At 39.6% G+C, this 12,482-nt stretch overlaps 2 protein-coding genes across 8 annotated transcripts in view; one reads left to right on the forward strand and one right to left on the reverse strand.

Annotated features, from left to right (window-relative positions):
• The window catches only part of CMSS1 (cms1 ribosomal small subunit homolog), a 167,855-nt gene that overhangs the window by 96,806 nt on the left and 58,567 nt on the right, over positions 1-12,482 (reverse strand). The window lies entirely within an intron of this gene.
• FILIP1L (filamin A interacting protein 1 like) overlaps positions 1-12,482 on the forward strand; it is a 76,512-nt gene that overhangs the window by 9,531 nt on the left and 54,499 nt on the right. The window lies entirely within an intron of this gene.

A 12,482-nucleotide genomic window follows, 5' to 3' on the forward strand; every position in this document is an offset into this window, starting at 1 on the left:
ATAATATGAACTTAGAGCTAGTTTGGTGTAGATACCATGAGAGTGAATTTTAATCCGGGGGGGGGGGTCTAATCCCTGGTGATTTGGGGCCAATCATTTTTTTCTCAGCCCTAGGAAGGACATACCGCATACCAATTCTGAAAAACCTGGCCAAGAAAACTGCAGGGGCATGTCCAGGCAATCTCTGAGAATCAGACATGATTGAATGGAAGAAAAAAAAAATTAAGTTAGCTTAGATATAGAAAATTCATGTTTGCTGAAGTCTTTTGTTGTGACAATTTCCCTGGATCCCTTTTCTTCTGATCTGGGAAAAAAGAGCTCAAGCAATCAAGACGCAAGGCAAGCTGCTGGAAAGATCTCTCTTTTTATTCCAAAAACAATAACAGAGTCCCTGTTTGGGGCAGCTGGCAACTGACTGGTGCATTAGTGAGTTTTTTATAGAATTTTGAGCCCTTTGTTCTATGTTTGTGAAGGAAATGTGTATGTGATGTATGGTTTTATGACCAGAAAAACTAGGAGACATTTCTTGCTTGCTATCTTCCTTATGAGTAGAGATTTTCCTATGGGGCATATGGTTCTTGTCGCTGTTCTCCTTGAATGCAGGAAGTTTTGGCATAGGTGCCTTTTAATTTGTTTCACCGTCTGTAATCAGTCTCCATCTGCCTATAGTCTCAGCATTTGAGGGATCCCAGTACTTTGAGTTCATTGCCTTTCTATGGCCTTTTGAGGTCACTGGATACATTGTATCCCCACCTTAATTTATCAATGAAACAATAAATCTTATGAATGGAGACAATATTGTTCTCTGGCAATAAGTGTTGCTGGCAGTCATCAACGAGCGGTTTAAAAGAAAAGTAAGAGGCAGGAGTATTTTCCCACAGGGATTTCCTCTTACTTCTTTGGAAATTTTGAGGGGGATATTCTAACTTTGTAGGGAGTCCAACTTTTGGTGGGGGAGGGGGTCCAAAGTAAATGCACATGTTTCTTCTAGTTGTTCATATCTCTAGACCATATACAAAACACAAATTTTAATCAAATTTATAGAGTCACTATTTAATTAACTCTGGATGGCTTACAATAAAAATTACCAATTAAAAAAACCCAGTACAGCGAGATGATCTGATAAACCAAAATGAATCAAAAGAATCTTGATAATAAAATACAACTACAGAAAGTCAAACCTGGGGAGCTTTCAAAGTGATGTAAAGGATGGGAAGTCTGAGACATTGGAACTTCTGGGACGCATTACATGACATGCTTTCAGACAGGGGTGGGATTCAGTGGTGTTTCTATCAGTTTAGTGATTACAATCACCCTCAAATCACACCCACAACCGCCCCCAAACAAAAGAAAAAGATCTACAGTGCAACCTGTTAGGTATATCAGGTCTTTAATAAACGATGGTTGCCATTGTGACCATGAACTCCTGAACTTCTGCTGACTTAATATCATTCTAGGACATATTGAATCACCTAATACTATCAATGTCAGGACTTAGCTTTTAATTCAACAAGAAGATTCTAGCAGTTCATTGCAAAAGGAATATCATACATGACAGGAAGACCAGTACAACTATGGAATCTCACAATTGGTTATCTGTAGCTAAGAATCTATAGGTGCTCTTAACACTTCCTAGATGACATCTATAACTTCTACCTACTGGCCTTAGGTTTATGGCTGGTATCACACATGAATTCTGTGCTGTCATATTTCTGAAAGAAGAACGACCCATAGCTATCTAGGTCTCAGTAATGCCCTCGACATCAGCCACCTCATACAGAATAAATTCCCGAATAAAGATTGCTTTGTTATAGACAAATCTCTGAGGATCCAGTGTCCTGACTCCGAGACTAAACTCTGAGGCAAGAAGAATTGGTTAAAAGTATTGAAGGTCCAAGTTTGAACCCAGAGCATTTGAAGAAACTGAAATGGCCTTCTGTTTGGCAACAGCTCATGCTGTGCTTCATTTTCTCAGAAAGTACAACACTTTCTGGATGTAAATACAGCTGCTTTCTCTAAATGACTAGTTTCCAAAAATACTGGATTTTATTCCCTATTACTATTTTGCTGATGGATTTAGCAGAGATTAATTGACTACTTCAATTAAAAAAAACACAACTACTTTTGTTTCTACTTGGAAACTGCTTCTGGACTTGGTGCTTAAGGTGGAAAAAAATGAAACTGATTTTGGGTTTTATTGATTAGATAGATCTGTTGTCATAGAAATGGATAGTTTATACTATTATGTAAAAGTAAAAAGTTGAGGTTCGATGTTAGTTCTTATTTTATTGTACCAAAGAGAATCAGCAGTCAATGCCTTCTTTTTCCTCTCTTTCCTCCTCCTTTCCTACACTTTTCTCTTTCTTTTTTTCCTCCTGTTTTCCTTTGATTTGCTTTTGTATTTATGTATTTTATATTATAACCTAATAAAAAGAATTGATATGGGGGGAGGATTAGAAATAAAGTCCCACCATTCCCTATTACTATTTTGCATGATAACTGGGGATAATGGGTCCAACATACCCGGAAAATGTCAGGTAGCCAAACACTAAATTCTGCAAGGTGAAATATTATGGGGTAAGGCTAAAGAAGACTTATCCTAAAAGCTTTAATAATTATAGAGTTTGCAATATTAGCACATGTGGCATTATACTGTAAAAATTAGATTCTGTGACTGATTTGGAGACTTCTATGCTTTCTTAACGATGCTATGTCTATGCCTGAAGCCCCAGTGCTGTGGAGTAGTAGTAGTAGTAGTAGCAGAAGCAGTAATAATAATGCTTTATAGTATACTCAGAAGAAGTATTAAGGTATTTTGAGAGTCATAGTAACACTCAAATCCTAGAAGTCACATATTAAAAAAAATGCAAGGATAGGACCCCCCAAGTAGCAAGAGGTAAAAAATTAAACAAAAATATCAAGATAATATCCTTATGCATTTCAGATTTCCTCACCACTCTAATGGAAGATAGAAATGTTGCTTAAAACAATTGCATACTTTGAGAACAAGAATTAAACTTAAAAATATCTCACAGTGGTCACAGAAATGTAATGGTCATATTCTCTACACCCTGGAGAGTTACACTTGAATCTCAATATTGTGAAATCAGTGTCTATATTACTTTGCTCAGAATAGCTTTCAGATAGAAAAGGTTCAGTTTGGGAATGTCAAAATGCATCATTTTCATAGCATATAATGAATAGATATTCATTATCTACTCCTTGCATTCATAATCTCATGTTTATACATCCTGGCACAACTGCCAGCATTGATCTTTCCTACTGCATTTCTTAATTTAACTTTCCTACAGATAAGCCCATAAGGTATTGTCCATAGAAGTTTTCCCCAAACAGGTGCTTCATAGACATGCTGGACTACAATTTTATTAATTGCCATCCAGCACTACAAGGAATTATCCAATACATCCAAAGTATATACCAAGGTAGAAAAGAATGCACTTAAAAAAACCACGCTTGTTGATTATGTAAACAGGTTGGATAAATTTTCACAAATAAGTGTAAACTAATGCAACAGGGTATGCACCTAAAAGAAATAAGGAGAAAATTTGATGATAGATACCAAATCCATAAATATTTTGTGCAATGTTGATATCTCACAGCAGATTTTAAAACTTTGATTCATAGGCTAAAACAAAATAAAATTCAGACATGTAAAATGTAAAGAGCTTGTTTATTAAATAAACATTACATTGTCTATAATGAAATCAGTGCCAAACTAAAAAAATGAACAGAAAAAATATTTTAAAATAATTGATAAGTATGTGATTAACATTTTAATAATTGGAAATTATTATAAATTAAATATTTACCGGTTTATGTCTAGAAAATAAAAACTAAGGTAAGATATGAAATTTTTAAAAATGCAATGGAAATAGTCTACATTTTGTGATTACAAATGGGATAGGCAACTTGGTTATTGAGCAAATCAGTCACTAAGTGAAAAATCATATTTCCAGAACTCAACTTACTTATAGCCCTACCACCCCTCTTCCCTGCCCTTGAAATGTTCACCCCAGCGTTAGAATAACCTAGCAAAACAAGAATTTTGTATTTATATTCATTGGAAAGGAAGAGATTACAAGAGAGTAAGGAGGCACATAATAGGTAATAAACATTGAAATATTGCCAGCTAGTTGCTTAGTGCACTAACAATCTTTAAGTCAGAACCTTGAATTTCATCCAGAATTCAATTGCTAACTTAAACAGCTCCAGAAGCAGTAGGATCATCCATGCAAATTAAAGAACATCCATTACTGCCTGGATCACCATAGTCAGAACCTGCAGTAATTTCTAGGTACTCTTCAACAGTAATTCCAAGAAGAGCACATTGCAGTGTGGGGTGATTAATGTATGCGTGACAGCAAACAGGAAAGGTTGCAACTAGCACAAAGGATACAGTTATGCAAAAGCCCTTTTATCCACAGCTGCCTAATTATCTTCAAGTAGCAGCTCTTAATTTAGAATTGTCAAACTAGCATTGTCACAGCGTTGTCACATGACATATCACGACTTTTTTCTCCTTCACTAAACTGGGTGTAGGCATGGCCAGGGACACAAGTTTGACATCCCTGATTTAGAGGAAGTCCTAAATTTTGGGTCACCTCTGAGCACTGAAGACTGAGTTGGTCTGGCTTTGCATTAAATCAAGTATACATATTGATGAAGGATAGGAAGCAAAGTGAAAAGCATGAAAATGGGCATTGTTTACTGAACGCCACTTTTCCTTGTAGGCAAGACAGGTCAGGATGGGTGATACTCTCCTTTAGCTGCTTACAACTGAGTCTGTACAAAAGGCTTATTAGCAGCGTCCCCCCCAGTTTCTGCGAAGTCACTGCGACAGACTGGATTGCCTCTGAGAAAAGGAAACCAAAAACAAGAACATTATCTGGACCCCACCTCAGATCCTCCCGAAGAAACAATCCCCCAGGGTGGGGCTGATCTGTCTTGCCTACAAGGAAAAGTGAAGGAGTCCAGATGGTAGTGATGGATGAAAGGTGAAGGTGACATCCACGTGGCTGCTCTGCATACCTCCTCCACCGATGCCTGTGTAGCCCAAGCCGCCGGAGTTGCAGCACTACGAATGGAGTGCACAGTGATATCGGCAGGGACCGACTACGATAGGTTTGAGCAATGCATGCCTTGATCCATCTACTCATTGTAGATGGAGTCACCTTACCTCCCAGGGTGGAAGGTTGGCAAAAACAAAAAAGAGACTCTTGTTCTGCGGAATTCAGCAGTACGTTTAATATAAACCTTTAAGGCCCTGAGCACATCCAAAGCGTGCCAAGCCTTCTCCAACTCATGTACCGGATAAGGGCAAAAATCCAGAAGGACCAGCTCCTGAGCTCTGTGGAAAGAGGTATTGACCTTAAGGATAAAGGCCAGATCTAACCTTAAAACCACCCGGTGGGGATGGAACATACAGAGAGCAGGACGAACTGAGAGTGCAACCAACTCTGAAACCTGTAACGTGTGTCATCATTTTGCAATCATCTATCTAGAAGCTACTTTTCTGGAAATTTTCAATACTGATATAGTTTACATTAAAACCTTGTAAATCTAAGTGACTTTATTAGATCCGTTACGTAACTGAATTGTTCACTAAATAAATTATGAAATGAGTCAAGATGTACCCAAAACTCCCCCAAGGGCAAAACTAATCACTGCTTTGTACTGCTTTATACTATCAATTTGTAAAAAAAAAAAAACATCACCATGATGTAGTGGTCCATACACGCATTATGTATTTCTCACTCAACTGATTCAGCCCATTGTTTATTAAGAAAATAGGAGGAATTTTTATGCACATAATATGAACACGGCCCGTCTGCACATTATCAGAGCCAGAAATATGTTCAGCTCTGATAGACAGAAGGTGTCATTCAGCCCACCTGACCAGGGACTCTGTCTCTGTCATGAATGATAAAGACCTAGTACCACCTTGCCTATTGATGTGGGTTTTTGTGGCCACATTGTCATAATGAGGACATTAGACACTGACACCTGAGAGAGAAACTTCCTAAGAGCCAAACGAACAGCCCTGAGTTCTAACCAATTGATGCTATGGGTCTGTTCCTGTTTAGACCACAAGCCTTGAGCCCAGAGGGAACCCAAGGGAGCCTCCCCATCCTGACAACGAATCATCAGTAGTGAGGATGAGGCAGGTTGTTAGGAATTACAACAGTTGGGTTGGAAAATATATAAACCAGGATAGACATTTTAATGCTGTCTGTTTAAGAGACTGCTAAAATTGTAATTGGGTGTGGTTCCTCAAATGGCCATAAGATGGAGCCAGAAACCTGGATTCTTTAGTCCTGTTCTGGAGTGTGTTGCCATGCCTGCATTTCGCTATTGACTGTTGCTGATCATCGTTAGTCTTGGATTGATGTGAGTCTATTACTGAACTGTTTATGATACTGGACTTTGTTATTTGGATTATCCCTGGACTGAAAACTGACTGCTTTAATCGTGAATGACTTGGACTGTGTTTGGACTTTGCTTAACCGTTTACTGGAAGTAAAAACCTACATTTTACTATACAGTGTATCTGTGTGCTGGTTGTGTGTTATTCTTCACCACTCTCACTCATTCTTCTAACGGGGAACTACCTCAACACAGGTCTCAAGCTTAAAGGACTGCCCTTTGGACATGGCCCTGGAAAGCCATCAATGGAAGGAATGCAAAATTTGCCTAGTCAATCTTATCTTACTAGTGGAATGACTCAAATCAGACCTCTGGTGAGATAACAAGAACCACTGCTGGGACCTGGCATGAAGCCTGGCCTAGGGAACAATGCCAATACAGGAAACTATTTTATCCAAAAGTTGACACAGAAGGGCCAAAGGTACAGAACTCTTACTTTGGATGCCCTTAACCATTCCCTGCAGACCGTCCAGTCTTTCCTGTGACAGAAAAACTTGACATAAACTGGTGTTGATAATGGCTCTCGATATCGATGGAGACAATTAGGAGTGAAATCACTCTTCTTTCTATTAATGGAAAAGCCCTGGTCCCGCAGAATGGTCATAGTGACTTGCAGATCATGCTGGGCCCTCTGAAAGGAACAGGACATGATTAAAATGTCATCTAAATAACACTGTAAGCGCACTGGGAAAGAACTAAGATGTGTCACCAAAGGAGCCAGAACTTTGGTAATGACTCTAGGGGCAGAGGATAACCCAAAGGGAAGGGCCCTGTACTGGAAATTGCCCCCTTGGTAACAAAACCTGAGAAACTTTCTGTGTGAGGAACAAATGGGAACATGTAAATAGGCTTCCATCAAGTCTATAGATGTGAGGAAGTCGCCCTGATGAACGCTCTCTAGAATCGAAGAAAGAGAGTGCATCTTAAAATGCCTGTACACAACATATTTATTGAGTCATTTCTGGTCAAGAATTGTCCTCCATATCCCCCCCTCCCGAAGCCTTGGGAATAACGAAAATTCTAGAATAGAATCCCGTCCCCTGTTGTTGTAGGGGAACCTCCTGTATGGCCTTGAGATCCAGCAAATGCTGGATGGCCGACTCCATCAAACTCTGTCTCCCAGCATCTCTATACAATGGGCAGGAGATAAAGAACTCTGGAGGAGTAGAGTAGAACTCAAGAGAAAGACCCGATCTAATTGTGGACAAACCTTGTGTCAGAAGTAATACCCTCCCTATTGGTCCGCAAACCATGCTAATCAGCTATCAATGGGAATAGACTGTGCACTAGCGCTGGCAACGGTATGGGCAACTTCCTCCTCTTTGAAAGGGCCATTTGGTAGAAAACTGCTGTCTGCCCTTGCTTGAACAATCAGGAGGAGATTCCTGGTGTTGGTAAGCAGACTAGGACGGACGTTGGAAACTGGAACTGGAATCCCCTTTGAACTAAAGATGTTTGAAGTAAGGAGCGGCTCGATGTTCATCCCTCTTGAGAAGCGATGGAAAAACTTTGGTTTCGACTAAAAGGGGCTCGAGGACCTTCCCAAAGACCTTGTCCCCTTGGACTGGGGCAGACGCCAATTTCAATTGGCATCTGCCATCAGCTTGCCAGTTGTGCAGCCAGGACATGTGCCTGGCCTCCACCGAGGAAGCAATAGCTTTGGTGGCAAACTGGGCACTATGCAGGGTGGCATCAGCCTTGAATTCTGCAGCCGCCATGATCTTATTGATATCCTGGTGGGCCTGGACATCCAATGAGGGGATTCTATCCCGCAGCTACTTCAGCCATTTAATGATATCCTAGTGAAGAACGACGCTGCCGTAGATGCCTTTACCGCCCAGGCACCTGCCAGATAGGATCTCTGTAGCAATTGTTCAACATGTTTTTCTTCTGCCTTGAGGACTTCCTTTGGATCAGATGGAGCCAATGAGGAAGAGGCCAGAGCTGCTACAGGAGCATCTACTGTGGGAAACTGGAGCGTCTTGATGAGTTCAGGTCCCACATTAAAGAACCTGCAGCCAGAGGCCAGAAGACTGGGTCCTAAGGTAGGAGCTTTCAGCTGTTTCTTAATCACCTTCAGAAGCAGTTTGGGAGACGGAATCACTTCCTCCCTCACTTCCAGTTCATCAAACAGAATATCTGATTCCACAGGAGAAAGCAAGGCAGCCACCACATCATCTGAGCCCTTCCTGTGGAAGGAGAAGAGCACACAATGGGATTTATAAAGGGACTTCAGGGAAATATTCTCCATCCCCACTCCAACCACCACTCTCTTCTGCCCTATGAACCTTCAGTAGGATGTTTTAACAATTCCTACTGGGACTCATACTCTCCTGGGCCTAACAGGGTAAAGAATATAGACCAGGCCTGGCTGGAAGCCCAAAGGTCCCAGTCTACCTCGGAATAGGGAAGCCAATCCCCCACTGGGAAAAAAAGAATTAAAGGGCCAACCCTTCGAAGTCTTCACTTAGCAACAACAGGAATCAGCGTAGAGACAAAAGGCACAGGAGTGGCATGACGGAGGTCAGACCTCTTCAAAATGGCTGCTGCCAGCCTGGAGTCTTCAAATTGGCCTCTTCTGGCCATGAGACTGAATCAAAATGGCCACTGCTGGCCAAGAGGCAGAATCAAAATGGCCTCTGCTGGCCACGAAGCTTCTGTAATGGCTTTTGCCCCGAGGCTCCTTCTTCCTTCCTTCGCTGCTCTCTGAGGCAGCCCCAAACACTGTAGAACAATCAGCTGCTGTTGTTTGCACAGCAGGGAATGAAATGGACTCCATGACTCCAATTAGAGCATGGCAGTAGCCCCCGCTCTCCGGAAAGCTGTCCGACGGTTAAACATGGCTTTTCTTCACCACAGTGTGCCGAAAGCAGCCCCACGGCTCTGTGGAGAGGGCGGAATCCCCTGCCCTTGAAAAATGACCATCCAGCTGAAGAATACCTCCAATCTTCACCCTGGAGGACTGAAAAAGTTCCCAGCGGCCCCTGCTGGCTGCTCCGGACCTCCGGAGCAGTCCTCAGCTGTTTGGCGGCTCCCGAAAGTCAGCTGTGAAGTGGAGTGCCAAATTCAAAGTAGGAAGGAAACAGAGGCTTTTTTTCTTTGTTTTAAAGAGAGAATATTTTCCCTCACAAGGCTGCCTTTGGGCACAAAAACACCCCAAAGCAGGAGAGGCAATAATTTGCGTCCTACTCTGCTTAGGACTGAGTAGAAATTGGGAGAGGCTACCCAGAGTGGGCGGAGCTAAGCTAATAAGCCTTTTGCACAGACTCAGTCCTAAGCAGCTAAAGGAGAGTATCACCCATCCTGACCTGTCACAGCCTTACAAGGAAAAGAGTTATGGAGAAAGCATGTTAGAAGGACAAATGTACTTAGTGTAAGTCAGTACAGTGATGCACATTGTGAAAAATCTTATTTCACTTATATGCTGAAAGACTATGAACTTGCAGTGACCAAGAAGAAAATGACTCTTGGAACAGAGGTGGATGCAAGCTTAATGAAAAACAGATTCTGTATGTGGCTCTGATGACGGAAGTTAATTAATTCAAGGAAAACTTGGAAATAACTGTCAAGATGCAAGATCTTTACAATAATCTTCATGCATTACTGTTAGATAATGTCACCGTGCTTACAGGTCACAGGAAGTGATCCAACCCATAGCACACAAAAATCCTGTGGTTATTATTAACATAGAATGCAGGTTTATTAGTTTTGCTTTCAGACATGTAAGGCAACCTATGCAATATTTCATTAAAGCATTTAACAAGCAAGGTTTCTTCTCCCCTCATTGTCTTCTCTTTTTCATTTTAACTATGAAGTAATAGGTATGTGGAAATAAATATTGCTACTTACTGTTACGTAAGTTAATTAATTCCCTAATTAACATTGCATTTCTGTATGCAATGTAATATATGGCTATTTAGGTATAAAGCTTTTTCTATTAATCTCTCCCCACTTAGAGATGGGACAGGATGCTAATTACATTGGCTGGCATTCTCCCTTTGGCTGGTCATCTGCACCAACAAGACATGTCCTATGCTGACCTTTTATTGGTAGTCTTCTTCAGACTATACTTGGAACCTTGTCAGTAGACTTGGTCCAGGCTTCCATCAACCAACCTGTCTTCTGCATTTCAGATGGCTTACAATCCAGCCATCATCTTTTATGTTTGCCTTTAAGTTTTCCAAACTTAACATACTCTTATTTTCATGCCAGCACATCCTTTTCCTTTCAGAAAATTTCTACCTGTGAGAAAAGTTTGCTATCTTTCTGCTCCCAGACTTAGTGTCAAAGAACATCTTGGTTTTCCGGAAGTTCACAGGATAACAAACAACACATATTTGCTGCTTACTGTCAAACATGCTGAAATTGTTTCAGAAAGAATATTTTCATGATATTCCTCTATATATTACCTAGTACAAATTATAACCTCTCTAAATTTTTGGAGTTGTTTGCAAATTTATGCATACTGCAACATTAACTATTTATTTTGGAAAAACTGAAAAAGAAAACTAAAATTAAGAAAATCACCCAAAAATCTGTTAGTTAACTTGACTATCTGAAGACAAAAATGTGGTTTCTAAATTTAAAAAGAAACCTCTCCTCCTTTTGTTCATGTATTGCAATTTTTTTCCATGACAAGCATATAATGAATTAATTCAAAATTATTTTTGTGGTACAAGAATGAACAAGCAAAATAATCAAGTGCTTAGACTAATGTTCTTTCCTTCCTTTTCTCCCTGTGAGAAAAGCTTACAACATGTAGTGTTAGGGATTTTAGTAGAGGAAGGCAATTCAGAAGCTATAGACATATGACAATTCCACAAAGTCTTTGGTTTACAACCATTCATTTAGTGACTGTTTATATATGATCTATGGTCATATGATCAAAATTATGGAGCTTGACAACTGGCATGTATTTATGATGTTGCAGGTCATGTGATTGCTACTTGCAATTTTCCCAACCAATTTCCAACAAGCAAACTCAACGGAGGAAAGAATATTCTCTTAATGACTGCATGATTCACTAAACAACTGCAGTGATTCACTTAACAACCACGGGAAAAAGTATTAAAATCAGGTGTGACTCATTTAACAACTTGCTTAGCAATGAAAATTCTTGTTCCCATCATGGTCATAAGTTGAGGATGCCCATTTATGGAGTCATAATTTTTTTACTCCTTTCACACAATATTAGGTTTTAGGATAATCCAGTGAAGATGAATGGGGAAATTCAGGATAAAAATAAACATTTTGTACAGCATACAATGCTCAGAACTGTCAGGAAATACAATGTTGGCCCATCAACTTAACAACTTTGTGGAAGAAAATACAGCCAGTGCTTTCAAGTCAAGTTGGCAACCAATTTCCCTTGCTATTAACAGACCAATTAATGCAAGTTGCATAGGAAGTAGACTTCCAACTACTTAGACATACTACTTAGATCAGCTTAGACATAAACTTGGAACAAAATGCTGATTTAGGGTATAGATTTTTGATCTAATACCACATGACCTTTCTTAAATTCTCAATATTTGAAATGGGCTCTTCCACAGTGTACTCTTAAACATTAAGTAATATTCAATAACCAAATATAAGTCAATTTCATATCATTTGTTGAAAAGCCACATCAAGTATTTTCTGTAGTTGACATTTTTATCCATCTTTACAAATCTTTATCAAGATTTATTAGAAATGTATGTTTCTAATATATCTAATCACTACACTCCTTCCTGAAACAAGTTTCCTTTCCCCCCAAAAAGGACCAGCAATCAATTCCATATCAATTATGATTCATTTAAAGTATTCAATCTGAATTTCTTGAACTGTATAGTCTTTGCAAGTTTTGAATGTGGTATATAAAGACCTCAAAATGTGTTATTAAATGGTAGTTTTAATAGAATACAAAATAATGTATGAATTATACTGTGTTTAATTTTAGTTGTATTTTATTTAAATGAAATGTAATGATTATCCTTATCACAGTACTCAAAGATGAAGTTAGTAGAACAATAACTATTTTAGAGTCACATAATTACCAT

Source organism: Pseudonaja textilis, chromosome 7, assembly GCF_049901715.1.
Source record: "Pseudonaja textilis isolate UNSWEBS1 chromosome 7, rPseTex1.2, whole genome shotgun sequence".
Taxonomy (NCBI): Eukaryota; Metazoa; Chordata; class Lepidosauria; order Squamata; family Elapidae; genus Pseudonaja; species Pseudonaja textilis.